The sequence below is a fragment of the Pleurodeles waltl genome, chromosome 6 (assembly GCF_031143425.1).
Source record: "Pleurodeles waltl isolate 20211129_DDA chromosome 6, aPleWal1.hap1.20221129, whole genome shotgun sequence".
NCBI classification, from domain to species: Eukaryota; Metazoa; Chordata; class Amphibia; order Caudata; family Salamandridae; genus Pleurodeles; species Pleurodeles waltl.
In genome coordinates this window covers 170861918-170880090 of record NC_090445.1, presented here as the reverse complement: position 1 = coordinate 170880090, position 18173 = coordinate 170861918, and the positions used below count along the sequence as shown (strand labels likewise).

The 18173-nt window shown below is 43.0% G+C and overlaps 1 long non-coding RNA gene across 1 annotated transcript; it reads right to left on the bottom strand.

Annotated features, from left to right (window-relative positions):
* Window positions 1-10829: 10829 nt before the first annotated feature.
* On the bottom strand, window positions 10830-17955 carry LOC138299478 (uncharacterized). The gene is made up of 3 exons (XR_011204757.1): window positions 17615-17955; window positions 13509-13653; window positions 10830-12387 (listed from the first exon to the last, which is right to left on the bottom strand). It is a non-coding gene; the product is annotated as an uncharacterized lncRNA (long non-coding RNA).
* Window positions 17956-18173: the final 218 nt, after the last annotated feature.

Sequence of the window (18173 nt, the reverse complement as noted above, 5' to 3'; positions counted from 1 at the left end):
CAGTAACTGAGATTAATTCAAGCAGTGCACCCATTACCTTTTGTATACTATTTATTTATGAGGGCTGATTGTACTGACTGGCCTAGTCCCAGCCCTACTGTCAATTCAGTTACTTTTACATTACAAACTTCGGAAGCACTTACAGGCAATTTCATTTCTGCTGTGCAGTATACAAGAAAATTCTAATAGATTCATATTACTTTCATTCATGCAATGGTATGGCCGAACCATGGGTGCTTCTTCATCAAACTCAAAAGACTCATCTGCTTAAATAAGACAAAGCTTTTTTACTTGAAAACAAAACAGGGTAGAATAATAACAATTTCAGAATGAAAGATTAGCCAATACACAAAAAACATATGGAATGTTATAAACCAAACTGTACACATTTCCTATTGACATGCTGCTTAGAGGCAGGCTGGACCTTGTGTGTCGGTCAACATGGCATAGTACAGAAAAGCCGTGGGAACCTAGTGTAACACATAACAGACCTTATCTTCTTTCAAGGACCCCACAAGCCTTTGTCTCTGCAGGGGCAGCTTGTGACATCATAAGCACACCCCAAATAAACCCAGGGGTACCTGAGGTAGTGTTAGAATTCTGGCAGGTCAGCCCCCTTCTAACTACCTCCATCCCTGAGATAGCCTCTCCTGGAGAAAAAAAAAAGCGAATGGGTGCCCCGGTGGGCTCCATGTGTGCATTACCATTTTAGGCATATTTGAGCCCTCCACTAGGGGTAGATTTCCCTCTGCAACCCGCATGTCATCGCAACTTTGGGGTCAAAGAGGGTGCCTTGTTCTCCAACCTCCCCCCCTTATAACTTCTGAGCCCCCATTACCTCACTATCATTACTTCTGGTGACTTTCCTATCTACCTGGCTGAAGGGCATAGCAGCACACAGGGCTGAGGGAGAAAATACCCCTACCCTCCATGGTGGATGGAGTAATGGCATCTTTCCAGTATTTGCAGTGGTGTTGCTCCATATTATGCCCACTACCACACAAACTCAAATGACACATCTTCCTGGGTTAGAAAGTAGCAAGTTCACATCACAACAAAAAAGGACACAGCAATGACAATTGCAGAATTAAATGATAGTAAATACACAACAGACAAATTAAATGCTATAAATCAAGGCACAGATTTCCAATATCATTGACCCATTTTGAGGGTGCTGCCTTGCCATGCCTTGCCATGCCAGTACTCCTTCATTGCCCTTACTGGTGAATGCCCTGTTGAAAAATGAATAAGGATAAAGCTCATGAGGGGAAGAATCTGCTAGCAGGAAGGGTGGTATGAAGTGCTAAAGCCCTACGGCCCCAACACCAAATGTGGTCCAATGTATTGCTCAAACCAGCTGCACTTCCACCTACTGATGGACTTAGTAGCCTCTGGTGTCATTCCTATGCCTGCTTCTGTCATAGCTGCACCAACTCTGGAGTGTAACATGAGACCCTCATGAGGAGCCCTTCATAAACCAATGCCCTCTGGCATATGTATGCAAAAACTCAGCATGTGCCAGTGATGAAACCTTTGCATATATTAGGAGGTTGGGGTGCCCACCTGTTAGAAATGGGGTCTTTGGTTGGCAGTTACCTCCTATCCAAGCAATGAACCTCACTCTAGTCAGGGTAAGTCACACACAATCCAAATTATCCTGTGCCCACCCTCTGGTAGCTTGGCATTGAGCAGTCAGGCTTATCTTGGAAGGCAATGTGTAAAGTATTTGTGCAATAAATCATACAATAACACCATATAGCACCACAAAAATACACCACACAGTGTTTAGAAAAATATATAATATTTATCTGGATAAATGCAGGTCAAAACGATTAAAAATGCAATAAGTATATGTTCAGATATCACTGTACAGTGATATAAAGTGTCTTAAGTCTTTTATTTTTTTTGATAAAGCCTTTTTTATTGATTTTGCGAGGAAATAAAAACAGTGATACATACATTTAACACGATGCCAACGGGCATTGAACAATGATCGAACCCATTGTCCCCAGCAACACATTATAAATAAGGTTATACGCAGTCTAGAAGCCTGCTGCGGCCTCCCACTTCCCCCATATCTTATTATATTTATTCGGGCATCCTCTAGCCTCATATACAAGTTTTTCACGCTGCGAGCACCAGTCCATCCCCCGTCTCCATTTAGTCAGTGTTGGGGCATCCCTGGCCTTCCAGTCCGCCATTATATCTCTCTTGGCCACCAGGCATGCCACCCCAAGGAAAATTCGATCTGCTCTCCGCAACCCAGTGTCACCCATGATCCCCAGAAGGAGGGGCAAAGGCACCCTCTCTATGTCTTCCTGTAAGACCCCAGAGACTTCCTGCAAGACAGCTTCCCAGTAAGACACCATGGCTGGGCAGGCCCATACCATGTGGAAGAAGTCAGCTAAGGGGTTCCTACAACGGGGGCACTCCGCTGTGGGGCGGAGGCCCGCTCTGTGTAGTTTGGTGGGTGTGAGGTAAGCTGTATGAAGATAGTAGGTTTGTATTAATCGGAAGCGAGTAGCCATCGTGAGGGCACGCAGGGCCATCAGTGCTTCAGCCCAGTCCATCTCTTCCATGAGGCCCACCCATCCCTCCCATCTTTGGCGGAGCCCCCCCAGGTCTTAAGTCTTTTAAAAGCAAACAAAGTCTCTTTCAAGCACAAAGTACCTGGTTCACATGGAAAATCTCCGCAAGGAACCACAGAGGAGGAGATGCATGGAAACAAAGTGGTCTGTGTCGATTTCTCGGGCCGCACACGGCGATGCGTCATTTAGTTTTCACGCAGGGACAGCTGTGCATCGATTCCCTGTGCTCAGTCGTGGATCCTCTTCAGGTTGCGGGGTTTTCAGATGCCCCTGGGACGATGCATGGATTTCCTGTGCTGGCAGGACGAAGTCACAGGAGCTGCGTCGATTCGGTAGGCGCTGTGTCTAATTTTCTACCGCACGTCAGGCGCTGCGGCGATTCCTCTCTGGAAGTCGGGCTGCATCGTTCTGGTTCAGCTGTGATTCGATTCGGTGGGCCGTGCGTTGAATTTCTGGTTGCTACACTGGCGCTGCATTGATCTTCTCATTGCGAAGTAGGGCTGTGTCGTTCCTGTTCGGCGTGCGGTGAAATTTTCACCGCGGTGCAGGCTGTGTGTCGTTTCTGGCAGGCTGTGTGTCGAATTTCGCTGCACAGGGAGTCCTTCTTGTAGAGGTGAAGTCTTTTTGGTCCTGAGACTTCAGGGGACAGAAGGCAAGCTCTATTCAAGCCCTTGGAGAGCACTTCTTCACCTCAGCCAGAGAGCAGCAAGGCAGCAGGGCAACAGCAAGGCAGCAGTCCTTCACAGAAAGTAGACAGGTGAGTCCTTTACGCAACCAGGCACTTCTTCTTGGCAGGATGCAGGTTCTGGTTCAAGTTTCTTCTCCAGGAAGTGTCTGTGAGGTACAGTGTCTACCCCAAGAAGTGTCTGAGTTGGTAGGGGCAGAGGCCCTGTTTAAATACCCACATGTGCGTTTGAAATGGGGGAGACTTCAAAGAGTGGCTTAGAAGTGCACAAGGTCCCCTTTTAGTTCAATCCTGTCTGCCAGGGTCCCAGTAGGGGGTATGGCAGTCCTTTGTGTGAGGGCAGACTACTGTCCTTTGACACGCAAGTGTCAGGCCCTCCACCCTCCCAGCCCAGGAAGACCCATTCAAAAAATGCAGATGTATGCACGTGAGGCTGAATATCCTGTGTTTGGGGTGTGTCAGAGTGAATGCACAAGGGAGCTGTCAACTAAACCCAGCCAGACGTGGATTGTAAGGCACAGGATTTAAGTGCAGAGAAATGCTCACTTTCTAAAAGTGGCATTTCTAAAATAGTAATATTAAATCCATCTTCACCAGCCAGCAGGATTTTGTATCACCATTCTGGCCAATACTAAATATGACCTTCCTACTCCTTTTAGATCAGCAGCTACTACTCAAACAATATATGAGGGCGTCCCCAATGTCAGCCAATGAAGGGAGCAGGCCTCACAGCAGTGTAAACACAAATTTAGGAGTTTTACACTAGCAGGACATGTAAACTACACAGGTACATGTCCTGCCTTTTGCCTACACAGCACCCTGCCCCATGGGTTACCTAGGGCATACCTTAGGGGTGACTTATATGTAGAAAAAAGGAAGTTTTAGGCTTGGCAAGCACTTTTAAATGCCATGTCGAATTGGCAGTGAAACTGCACACACAGGCCTTGCAATGGCAGGCCTGAGACAAGGTTAAGGAGCTACTTAAGTGGGTGGCACAACCACTGCTGCAGGCCCACTAGTAGCACTTAATCTACAGGTCCTGGGCACATATATAGTGCACTCTACCAGGGACTTATAAGTAAATTAAATAGTCCAATTGGGTATCATCCAATGGTTTAAGGAGAGAGCATATGCACTTTAGCACTGATTAGCAGTGGGAAAGTGTACAGAGTCCTAAAGCCAGAAAAATTGAGGTCAGAAAAGGAGAAGGAAGAAGGCAAAAAGTCTGGGGATGACCCTGCAGAAAGGCATTTCCAATCCCACCCTATGACCTGATGCACAGGTAATTCCTGGCTAGAGTCACTGTATAGCAGCACCTCCTAAACGCACCCAGACTCAGGTTACCTCCTGCCTTTGTTTTGAACCGGCAGACCAATATACTCAACCCTATCTCCACATCCTGCCTCTTAATACCAACATGACTGTCCACCTATGACTTCGCCACTAGATCAGAGACCCCGAATTCCTAAAAAAAAAGCCAATGTAAAGGACAAGCTAAGCCAAACAACAGACCCTCAAAAAAGGATAAGCACACCTTAGGCAGCACTCTTAGCTGCATGGAAAGTCTAGATATGTCGATCAGGGTCGGCTCCTCCGCTATGACGAAGGTGTCACCCCACTGGCTGCGCCAGAAGGAAAAAAGAAAAAAAATAGTTTTCTATCATTTTATTTTTCTGCTTCTGGCACAGCAGTTCAGGGATGTGCTCCTATCCTGATGAGCGCTTTTTTTCCTTCTAAAGTCCTTCTTGGTTTTTGTCACCCACTAGGGGCCTGAAACAATGGCAATTACTGAACAATATTGGTTTACGGATGCCACTGACTTTCCAACCAATCTTTGCGCCCCAAAATGTCAAAATGCTAGCTGTTTGAAACAGGGACCGCTTTACTATACTCTGGAAAGCAAACCTGATCTGCCTGGCATGCAGTCTCATAGCCAGTGCTAATACGATTTGTTCTGGGACAATTTCCAGGTTCTCACAGAGAATGGCGTCATCTCAGTGTCCAATTCAGGGAGGTGAGTTCTAAAATCTACCAACTTAAAACAAGACAAGGCATCAGCTACTGTGTTCTTCACTCCTGGCACATACCTAGCAATGAATTGCACATTATCTGCTGGGCAAACTTGAATCAATGATTTAAGCAGACACAAACTAAATGTCATTGAGCCCTCTTTTTATTGATGGTGGAGATGACTAATATGTTCTCAGACCAAAATATGCTTGTTATTTTTGACAGGTGCAAACCCCAGATATGCAATGTCATGCTAAAAAAATGCCACTAGTATGAAAATGCTCAAGGAAAGTTAAATTGCTTGTCAAGCACCCTCTGAGACCAATCGTCCAGCAAGTGTTAGAGCCATACTGGCTTCCTGGCCAGTGTGGCTCCAAAGCCTCTGTGCCACATATGAGTAATGGCTAAATTCGGTGATGTTCAACACCAGTTGTGTCCAGATAACTAACCCATTACATGTGTGCATAAAGTGAGCCCAAAGATGCAGGTCCTTTCAGACCTCCCTGGAGAACTGATTATGATGGTGCTTTGCCATCAACCCAAAGATGGCTCTGGCGATGTCCTTACAGAACACCTTCTCCATTGAGAAAGATTGCAAAGCTGAGCTGTTCGAGCAGCAACTGATGGATGGTTACCCGGAGAAGCCGCAGTCAGTGAGACAAGGATGACTGAAATTCTTCCACTTTGTTTCAGAAGAGCCTACACACATCCTCTTGAGAATCACTTTTAATGCTGAGGAATGACAGCCTTATGGAACCTTCACTTTTCTCCTTGGTCACGAGAACCCCATCCACACGTACTAACTCTCAGAGGCCTTGCAGGGCACGACTACAGGTTTCAGATACTTGAGGTCCCAAAAACAGATAGTAGTCCAGGTAGTGGACTAGGCTCCCTAATTCATCAAGGTCCTGTTCTACGCACTCTAGGAATCTAATAAATGTCTCAAAGTACGCACATACAACGACGCAAGCCATGGGCATGCATTTTTCAACATAATGCTTAACCTTCAACGTGAACCCCAGTAAGTGCAAATCAGGTGGGTGAGCCTGGATTAGTCTGAACATTGACTGATGTTCATTCTTAGCCATTACAGCCACTCTGCCCGGAGCCTGTAGCTTGGTTAGGGCCTTGTCAAATGAAGTGTCACAAACCACACAGATACTGGTATCTAACCCATCATTGACTGACCGCCTAGCTGGGGATGACTAATTATGAATTAAATGGAATTCGACTTTCTCTTTCTTAGGTCTAGTCTGAGTGGTGAACAAACTAACTTCTCCAGCAGAGGCTCAGCAAAAGGGCCTTCGACTTAGCCACACCTCTTCCTGAATCTTCTCTCTGGCAAAGTCGGGCTGGGTAAGAGCATGTTTCTGATTTTTGTAGGTAAAAGGACTGAGTTCCACTTGGTCTGATGTACGAAAAGCATCCCTAAAAGCAAAGTTCAGTGTATGAACATCATGCGTTTTGTCATATGTACTTAGGAGATCAGCAATGATGGGAAAATTGATGCATTGCTAGTGAGTTTCAGCTGTGAAGTTTTCTCAGCTTCCTAAGTTTCGTAAGACATTCTGCATCAGGATACTGATGACAGCTGCAGAAGGAGCAGAGGTGCTTAAGTATACCAGTGGCTCCTTTCATAGTCTCTTTCTGGATGAATTGCAAGTAGGTGCTTTTCTTATCTTCCCATCTATTTATCTGAAATGTATGAAAAGGACAGAGTCAAAATTGAGGTTCAGTAACTTCTTAACGAATCACAGTTTGGGTTTGCGACCCAAAAGAGAATCGCTATTTGGAAGGGACGTGTTCAGAGCATCCCTTCCTAATAGAAAATCTGAATAGTAGGTACTAATGTTTTCAGCCAAAATTGTTGAAAAACATTCACACTTTACCACCAATTCAAAGTAATCCTTTTGCAACTAGGAATGGGTCCCCTTGAGTCTCCTCCTTTGAGAATGTTTAAACAAATATTTTTTAAGAGAAGGCAGTGGTTCCAATGACCACTGCCTACTCTTAAAAAATCATTTTTATTTTTAGAAGCATCCTGATTTCCTCCAAGGAAAAAAGGTTGTGTTTGAAAAAAAAAATGCTTTACTTAAAAGCAATCACAGACATGGTGGTCTGCTGACTCCAGCATCCCTGTGATCCCTGTGTTGCCAGTAAATCCTAGTGGGTCACAAATTGCGACATACCTCATTAATATTCATCAGGTATGTCTATTTGCGACCCACTACAAATTGCTACTTTGGAAATAAGGGCCAGATATTACTTTAGTACGTTAGTAATAGAGATTACCCAATAATGTTTTGTGAGACTAGCTCTTAGTTCTTCGAAGATCTCGCAACCAAGACTTTTCTCGGATGAAACTCTACACCTTTACCCAGGCATGACCCTAGCATTGATATGGTCAAACGTACCACTAAAGTCCCCTTTGAGCTTTTTCCTTATTTTCTGCTGGAACATGCCAGGCGATCTCAACCAGGGCAGGGTGAACCACCTCCTTGCAATGTTCTTTCTGAAAATACCTGCACTCATAGTAGGCTTGTAGGTGATAGAGTCACCTACCACTCCACTGGTAGTCAGTTGAGAGATGGCCACCATTGCTGCTGATAGCCCCAGTTAAAAAAGATTGTGTCACTGTTGCTCCCCTCACCCCTGACCTCCAAACATGCAAGGCTCCTATCACATTGGCTTCAAAATTATTGATGGTGGTGCTCGACTGAATGATACTGCCCCCCAAAACAAATTGTAATGCAGGAATACTATTGTGGTGACTGTCTCTCCTGTGGCCAAGGAAGTCTCCCTGAGTTAAGCTGGGGCCAGCCTCACTATCTTCGAGTGCCTGCTTTCTTCTTTGGATATTCTTCTTTGCAGGGTCCAACTATACTGCGTCACTGAGATGCCTCCCATAGGGCCAGATCGACAAGAAAGTGGTGCATCGGTCCCGATGCACCACTTTTCTTGTGCTGCTCTTGCCCCACCTAACGACACCATGGTTGAACTGTATGTACAGTACGGTGCACCATGGTGCTCGTTTCCACAAGAGCGTAATAATTTATGATGTTATTGTGGCGGTTTGCTGGATTAGCACCATAAATTATGGTGCTACTGCTGCAAAGCACTTGGGACGCCCATAGGTTACTGTGGATTCATCACTTTAACACCTGCCCCGAGCAGGCGGTGAAAATTATGGAAAAAATGTACCATTTTTTGCGACCTCCCTGCATGGCAACTGCATACATTATACCTGCCGCAGGTATAATGTGGCGCAAGGGGTTACAAAGTGGTGTAATGCTAGCATTACGCTACTTTGTAAATATGGCCGGGGAAATGGCCTCCTTAACGCCATATTAGCGTAAAAAAATGACATCAGTGTGGAGCAAGGAGGCGCTAGGGCCTTGTAAATCTGGCCCATAGTTTCATGATCTGCAACTGTGCCTTTTGTGCTGTTTCTTCTTGCATGTCTTGAGATTCGCCATTGGAAACCTTTGCTGCTGAGCACATTTAATTGTGGGCCGTGCTACCAAGAGGCACACATTCATTACTTGGACTACAGGGTTCTAGAAGAGATTTCTAAATGCTGTTCCTCCACACATCTCCTAACATGAGAGTAACTCAGGGAGTCTCCTATGGGGAGTGCTCGTAGGTGAATGTGGCTACGCCCCCACTCTGACTCTACCTATTCCTGGAGTCATTCTGAAGTCATCTGATGACTTCAGCTGAGCTATTCCTGTAATTATCAGGGGAAGTCATCTCAAGCCATCCTCAAGTATGTGTATAGGGCGAAATATTTAAATGAGATGACTCTAAAGTCATCACTAAAACTATCCCAGGATGGGTTTCTGATGACTTCATTTTACAGTGTGTGATAATCTCCTACTACTCCAGGAATACTAAGTGACAACTTCAGGATTAGTGTGAATTACTCCTGGATGATTCCAGGACAACTTCAGGATGAGTCTTAATTACATCAGGATGATTTCTGGACAGCTTCAGGATGAGTCTTTATTACATCAGGATGAGTCCTGGACAACTTCAGGATGAGTCTTAATTACACCAGGATGATTTCAGGATAACTTCATGATGGCTGTATATTACTTGAGGATTATATTACGATAATTTAAGAATGAGTGTGAACCACTCTATGATGATTTTATGAGAACTTACTTTAAAATGCACATTGGATATCTCCATTATTATTTTCTTCCATCCTGCAAAATATTATGGAATACTTTTGAATGCTTTAATGACAACTATGTTCTGATTCCCAATGATGGTTTAGATGATTGCAGATTTTTCTCAAATTATTAAATATTAATTTAGGGTTGGATCACTATAAGGGTTCTGTGACTGGCATATATTCTCTGATTACACTTTTCCCATCTAGGGTCCATCAGGAAGAACTTAGAAAAATACATTTGTAAGTAATAACTTGGAGAAGCACCACCTCCTTTTAAAAAAGGCAGTTGCGTTTGGGTGTAAAAAACGTTCCTCCTTTGTACAATACAGCCATTTCAGAAATAACCAGTGATTGGACCAACCAATGCGCTTTCTTTGGCATATAATTAAGGCTCCCAGTTTTCCGTTTTTTTACAGATAATTACAGACAGAAAACAGGCTGTTTACGATCTGTAGTTATTTTTAAAAGCAGAAAAATACAGACAAGTGTCTTTTTAACAGAGACTCTTCATGCTGTCCATTATGAATTCCAGGCAAACCTCTGAACAGATAGATAGCATGAGGAGTTGAAAAACAGGATGAAAGTTCCTTACATACAGGTATATGTTGACATATATTTGTATATAATGCTAATACTTATCTGTGGGTATAGTGTTTTGTTATATGTGGCTTCTGAATTTGCTAAAATGCAACATGCATCAAAGTTTGAGTGCATGTTTATCAGTTAGATAAATGTGAAAATCTACCATTTTACAACTCCATAAATTCTCAAAAAACTAAATACATCTGGATAAATACCAAATGGATGGCCAAAAAATAAATGTGGACAAATACAGACAGAACTGTTAAAAAAAATATATATTATAAAACTGGGAGCCCTACAAATAATTTCACGCATCTTCACAGTAAAAGCTGGTCAGTGATATGAAACTGTGCGTAAAGTAGATGCCAGCAAAAAGGTCTTATAGTTTGTACTTAAAAGCAGCACTGCATCTTGTGATGTTCACCCGTACTAATAGGGTCTTGCCTTTGAGGTACAGTTTATTATACAATGTTTTTTAACATAGTGACTTGCCTATTGAAACAAAATGGACTCAAATGACATATTACCATTTAATTTTATTAAGCTAAAACACATGCTTCATCCAATAGGAATTCAGGATACTATGCAAGACAATATTAAAGATATGCAAAATTTAAAATAGTCAGTGGAAACGAGCAGCATTACTCTAAGTTTTGAGATTCAGAATTTTCTTTAGTTCTCTTCTGATAGCATTTTTATTGCAAGCTTTTTCTTCATAGATATATTGTTTGGAGATCGCAAGCTGCTGGACCTTGTACACAGGTTTCGTAAACTCTAAAGAAAGAAAACAAAAAGAATAGATTAATACCTTGCTTCTCTTAGGCTGGCCTGCCTTCAAAAAGCAGAAAATGTCTTTACAGCAAGCATGATAAGATGTTATGGACATGATAGTTCCAAAGTTAACAGTACATGCACATCACTTAGGGATTGCTTGTGTCATAGGTGCAAAAAGGAGCACATGCACAATTAAGTCATTTATAGGATTGTAGGTAACAAAAGAAAATATCTCTCTGATCTTGACGAGTGATCGGGCAGAATGTGGATGTTGATAGAAAGGGCTCATCTGGGAACATGTTCTTTCATTTTTGTTTTGTTTTTCAAGTGAGGAGGATTTTAGCTCTGCCCCAGGGTATGCCATATGTTTTACAAAAACGATGGATTAAACCCAGATCTGTGACTAGGGGTGAATGTTTGATTTGTTCAGCATTCCGTCTAGCATCTGTTCTTTTTGCTTTTGTCACCCTAAGTGGGAAGGGTATGCCCAGATGTGGGTCCCGTGCTCCTGTGCCACTTGATTCGAGCTAACCTGGCTTATGAGAGGTGATACCCTGAAACTGGCCCCAGGATACTTGTTTCTGGTCCAGGAAGGACCTGGCCTGGCAGTTTGGCTTGGACTGTTCCCATGGAGAGCGGGGTCAAGACTGATTTACATATAACTGGGTCCATCCTGGGTAGTGTGATGAGCAAAAAACAAAAAAAAACAAAAAACTATGGATTAATCCCAGATCTGTGACTGGGGGTGAATGTTTGATTTGTTCAGCATTCCATCCGTCATCTGTTCTTTTTGTTATAGTTTTACATGGCAACATTTTTAGACACTGTCTCTCTGGATTTTGAAATGTAGAGATCATAGCAGGAAAGAAGAGACAATGGCTAAAGTAGAAATGTAGAAATGTGAAACCCAAAAGAAAGTTTTCCCACTACCAGTAATTGCGGCCAATAGATGTCACCTATGCAAACAGAGGGTAAACAGTCATTGCCTCATGATATGGCTTCTTCAAGATGGGCACTGAGGGAGATTTGATATCAAACTCTGCTTGCATCACCCCTGTCTAGAAAAAAGTTAATAAACTTCTCGGGTGACCAGTATCATACAGCAAATAGAATCCTTCATACCGCACTATTGCACGTTCTGCTAGGCAAAGTCTGAAATAAAGCTGGGAACAGTGTGCCATCAGTATAGTTTGCACTAAGATTCTATGGTTTTTAGTCTTTTACATGAGATCAGGAAAGACTTGCTCCTTTGGAAACAAGTGGTTGGAAGAATGGAGAGAGAAAGAATACAAAACAGCAATGACGGAATGCTTTTCCAATGTGATTTGTTAGGAGGACAATATATGTCAAAAGGTTTTAAGACTCACAACAAAGATATCATTACCATTTTTACACAAACAATAAATACCTTTGACTTGAACAATTGTTAATAGTTGATCCTTGTGCAATGCTCTCTTCAGGAGTAGGGCATTTGGGGCCAGATGTAGCAAGCAGTTTTGCCCATTCTGACACTTGATGATGATGATGATTCTGGATGTGCACTGGAAGAGTACACGTGGGTTCCGCCCGGCCTACGGTCAGAGCAGTTCATAAGGGTACTAGTTGTGCTTCAGTGATGACGGGCACGTACTACTACCATGACCTCCCAAACAACCCTACTAAATTCGCCCTCCTTTATCTCACCCTGCTACTATGATCTCCCTAACCCTTCCACAGAATCTTCCCTCCTCCATCCCACTTTACTCATCCCAAGCCCCTGGGATGAGTAAATGAGGGATATACTCCCAATTAACACTTCTGTATTTCTTTCCAGCTCCACCCCTCCATTACTCCTGTCAATCTAACTAACAAACTCTCATATCCACGGCTCAAATTAACTCATAATAATACTAAAACTGTACTCATATTTCCCGATACTAATCCATCACTAATTCTCGTTGGGTTCCGGAGTAGCGTGCTACTCGCTGAAAAGCGCTTCGACACCTTGTCAGGGGTAGTAAGCGCTATATAAATACTATTACAATACAATACAATACAATTCTGTGTCTATGGGAAAATATGTTTGTGCATATGGCCCTTGGTACTCAGGAGGGCCCGTTAGATTTCTTCAGTCGGTGCTGCAGATCAGCCTGCATATAACATAGTATTATCATACATGTCATTATATATACATACTGTAAAAAAAAATAAAGCAGAGGTTGTGGATGGTGTTTTGAAATCTATACAGAGTGTGTGTAACAATGAATAAAATCAGATGGTTAGCACCAAAAATACATACTAGCCATAATCTATCCATTAACCAGATTCCTTTTGCAAGAAATCTTTGTTTCTCAAACACAAACTATTAGTACTACAGGAATACTATCTGAGTCTAAGGGAACAAATATGGTAAGAGAGTGGAAAATAAAGCAAGTCACCTTACGTACTATAAACAAACCACTGCATATTTTAGAGAATGCTGCATTTCTTAGTGTCCTTGAATATGTAAAAAACAGTGCTCCCTTCAAATGTTGAACAGCCAAATAATTTTCATGTGCTTCTGCTACCATGCAGTAAGGTTTTTAAAGCCATAACATTTGGATAAACTCAGACATACTTTTAAGCTATGCAAGTGTGAGGTGGAAAAGAAAGTGTCAGAGAATTAGGCTCAGAGGGTTATGTGACCTGGTTTTAAACTATCAGTTTCACTTACCTTTTAAGTAGTCATTTCCAACCTGTAAAGGTCTTACTTTTTCTTGTATTACCACATGGTTCTTGTGCTCTCAGGAACAATCCAGTTTACTGCAGATCTGGCCTCAGACTCCAATCTTCTTTCCTGCCTTGATGCTCCTCTGGTGCTGCATAGAGTATGGATTACTGGTGTCTGCTGTGTCTTAGATCGCAGTATTCCTGTACAGCCAACCCCCATGTGCTATCCCACTCATGCTGCCAAAAGCCCCACCAGGCCTATGTCTGTGCTGACCCTCCTTACCAGCTCCAGGTCAGAGTAGTGCATCCAGTCTAAGATTCTGCTTTCCATTCTACATGTGTAGCCCTGTTCATCGTATTACAAGTAATTAAATGCAACAAAAAAAAACTACAAAGGATGCTATACTCTCACATAGATTTGGGAATCTTGAACTCTGACCCCCTGAATTACTACTGAGAAGAAGCTACCGAGGGCTTTGTGCAGATAGAGGCTTGATAGAAACCAGCTCTGCTGTTGGGAGCCATACAGATAGTATTTGCTACTGATAGCGTTATTGAGGTGGCCAAACCAATACAAGAGGAGACTTCAGAGAATCCTCAGCTGGAAAGCACTTGCATGCAAAAACAAGATTCAGACAGTGCACTCAAAGTTAAAGAAGCACTGCAAGGTGCACACAAGCTCCATGGGCGCCTTGTATGAAGAGAAAAGGGAAGGAGTTTGTGCTTCCAGTGGGAGATAAAATAGAGCTCTTGTTCCTTAACATTGGAAAAAGGATGTGGGAGAATCACAACCACTGCACAGGGTCTCACAAAAGGTCAGTATGGGTCACAAGGGACACTTATGAAAAGGGGAGGGTCTGTAGAAAGGGAGTTCAGTTGGAGTAATCAGGCTGTAGGTGACCCATGCAAAATGGCTACAGGGCAATGTTCCTGGATGGAAGAGAGTGGTCCCACATTTTCACTTTGAGATGTGAGGAGAGAGGTTAGTGTGTGCTGAATGCAACACTATATCAGCTTTACGGCAAAGGGCAAGGAGCGGAAACCAGTTTAAATTCCTCCCCAGTATGTCTACAGTGCCTCTACCTAGGCGTTGCTCCCCTATTCATCGTGTAATTTAGTGGTGGCTTCTTTAACTCCACGTAGCACATGTACACATCTTTAAAGCACTAGGCACATTGAAACAGAGAGTAGAGTCTATGAGGCAGCAGTCAGCAATTCAATGGGCAACCTAGATAGGCCTGCCTGTTCTCATCTGACTGAATTCGACCATATCTGTTCATTATTAAATCAGGGCAAGATCAAAGACAAGGTTGGTGACGATGGAGAACATTGCAGAAGCAAAATAATCTCTCCACTTCACCCCACCTGAAGTACCAGGAGCAAAGACAGAGTTGGAGATTAATGGCCAGATGTATGATGTGGTCGCAATTTATGACACGTACTTTTGTGACAACTAAAAAATGTCACAAACCAACCTAGGTTGGTAGGTAAAATGCTAACAAATATGTCAGTTTGTAAAATGCTGATTCCACGTGGGTCATATTCCTACCTACATAAAAGTTAATGAAGAAGGTTGCAAACTGGACTCAGATTGGTGGCCATCACAGGGATCTTAACTATACGAGGGTTGGCACACCATGATGTCTGTGATGACCTTTCATTAAAGTATTTTTTTTTGTAATGCAGCAACTCCTTTTTGAAAAGGACAGGAATGACATTTAGGGAAATAGAAAAGTTTTTTGGGCGAAGTCTGAGACTTCTCAGTGGTCTCCTGGACTACTGCCTACTCTCTACCAAAGGTTTTTTACATTAACAAAGAGCTGGGTGTCCTTTGGACCCCTTCCCTTTGTGAACGAGTTACCTCCCTAATTCAAAAGCTGGAACTTTTTTAATGTTTTGCAAACAGATTACAGTTGCATAACATTGATACATCACAAACCAATTCGATATTTGGAAGGGATGCTTACAACATGACCCTTTAAAATACCAAATCGGTATGCAGGCACAATAAAACAGACACAACCTGTTGACTTTGCCAATGCTTATGTGAGAGCTATTGTCTTTGCCAATGTCCTTTAGCCATGTTGTACAGCAGCAAGGATGCTGTTCAGCATGGCTAAAACTTAGAGGCGTTATGTAGAGCAAAGTGGAGTGGGGTAGAGTAAAGTGGCATAGGGTAGAGTACTGTAAAGTGGTAGAGAGTAGAGTGGCACTGAGTGGGGTGGGATAGAGAGGCGTGGAGTGGCATAAAGTGGAGTGGCATGGAGTAGCATGTCGGCGAGGGGAGTGAAGCAGAGTGGCGTAGAGTAGAGTGCCGTAGAGTGACAATGTGTGGAGTGGTGTAGAGCACCATTGAATGGTGTGGAGTGGCCAGAGTACAGTGTTGTGGTGTAGAGTGGCACAGAGTAGAGAGGAGTGGCATAGAGTGGAGGGGCGTAGAGTGCCACAGAATGCCATGGAGTGGAGTGGCTCAGTGCGATGTGGAGTGGCATAGTGACATATAGTCGAGTAGTATAGAATAGGGTGGAGTGGTGTAGATTGGACTGGCATAGATTGCTGCAGAGTGGAGTGGGACAGAGTGGCGTAGAGTGGAGTGGCATAGAGTGCTATAGAATAGCATTGTGTGGAGTGGTGTAGAGTGGGGTGGAGTAGAGTGGCATACAGTAGAGAAGAGTGGAGTGTTGCAGAGTAGAGTGGCGTAAAGTAGAGTGGCATGGAGTAAAGTGGCATAAAGTGGAGTAGATTGGCACAGAGTAGACAGCCACAGAATGGTGTAGAATGGCAATGTGTGAAGTGGTGTAGAGTGGTGTGGAGTAGAGAGGGCTAGAGTCGAGTGGCATGGCACAGAGTGGTGCAGAGAGGTGTAGAGTAGCATTGTGTGGCGCAGGGTGGCATAGAGGGACATTGTTTGGAGTGGAATAGAGTGGCAATGAGTAGAGTTGAGTGGGTAGAGTAGAGTGCCACAGAGTGCTGTAGAGCGGCATTGAGTGAGGTGGCATACAGTAAAGTGGAGAGGGGTGGAGTAGAGTAGCATTGAGTGGTGTAGAGTGGAATGGTGAAGAGTGGAGTGGCACAGAGAGTGGTAGAGTAGTAGTGTAAAATAATATTGGAAAGATGAAAGGCTGAGTTCACCACACAAGGTTTCAGACTGCTCCTAAAGTTGTGGCGCTTAACACACTGAGTTATCGCTCATTGTACATGTTTCATTTCATATACTATTAGAAAGGGTGTGGTCAGAACTCAATGGTTTAATGTGCCTGCTGCAAATAACCTCATGCAAAATGCAGTTAAGGGTTTTGATCCCTGTATGCATACCACAGACTTTTATCCACACAATATTGGTAGTCATTTATGTGACAATGCTTGTGGTGGTCGGTGCAGTGAAGAACTTAAAGTTTAAGGATACATTTCTGAAAATAATAGCTAGCTACAATTTTGGTAGAGGAATGTCTCTTGGTAAGTTTTGCGATTATTGCTAGGGTTGCCACCTGGCCAGTTTTGTACCACATGGCCAGTATTAAAATCTACCTGGTGGTATAAAAGTTAGGAAAAATCCCTAATGACCGTATTTTCCCTTATCATTACATACATTACACATTAAATCATGTAAGAAGAAAACAATTTTAAATGTGTTCTGCAACATCATTAATGACCCCAAATCGACAGTTGAAGAAAACAAAGGTAGAAAGTCTTTGTTAACAATTAATAGAGGCATATAAAGTTATACTTAAGAATGATAGCAGACTTTTAAAACATGACGAGATGGCCGGTATTTTTTCTGTGAAAGTTGACAACCCTCATATTTGCTATTGTTCGGATAAACATTGTGGTAGCAAGCTGTACAACATAAGGAAAGAAACATACTGGAGCGAAAAAATACAATTATAAATATTTTATATTTTTCAGAAGTTTAAAATAAGAGATTTGCCAACTAATCCTCTGCAGATCTAAACTCCTATGCCACGGAAATCACATAAAATGGATTAACTCCAAAAGGTACATTTCAGACCCCAGTTAGCTTTCCAATAGAAATATAATGATTTTATTTGCCAGATGTCTTTTAAACGGTGATAACAATCTACATAAGGAAGGAAAGCATGCCCCCGTTACCTGCTGCCAGAAGCACGATGTCCGTTTGCTGAGTAAATCTTCCCATTCACTGTGAAACTCCTTAAGGTAGGGGAAATAAAAAAGAGCAAGGAATCGCCGTAGCACCTGCCTTATGAAGATCTCTTCAAGCTGCATTGTTCCCACAAGACCCGGCTGGTGCAGGCAGTGACGTAATTCCAGCGCCACAGGATGTGCGTAAGACAGGTGTCGAAGCATTTGCGATTCTCTAACTAAATGTAATCTTCTGTCATGGTTCAGCTGCTGCAGCTAAGCCAGCCAACAAACATTTTGCTGGCAACGTTTTGTTTTTTTCAGGTTTGTCTCTAACCTTTTCCTAAATGTGAACACATGTTCTAAACTCAAATTGGTAAAGAGATTCCATGCTCAGATTTTCCTCGTATAACAGCACACCATGAAAAGAACTTAATTGTTTTAAGGCGACGCCTGCAAATCTGCCTTCCTTATTCATGCAGCCCAGCAGGCATTAAAGAGGTGTGAAAAGCCTGGGGACACTGGAGAGTTACAGACAGAAACACTGAGCACCTGCATTCCTTTGAAT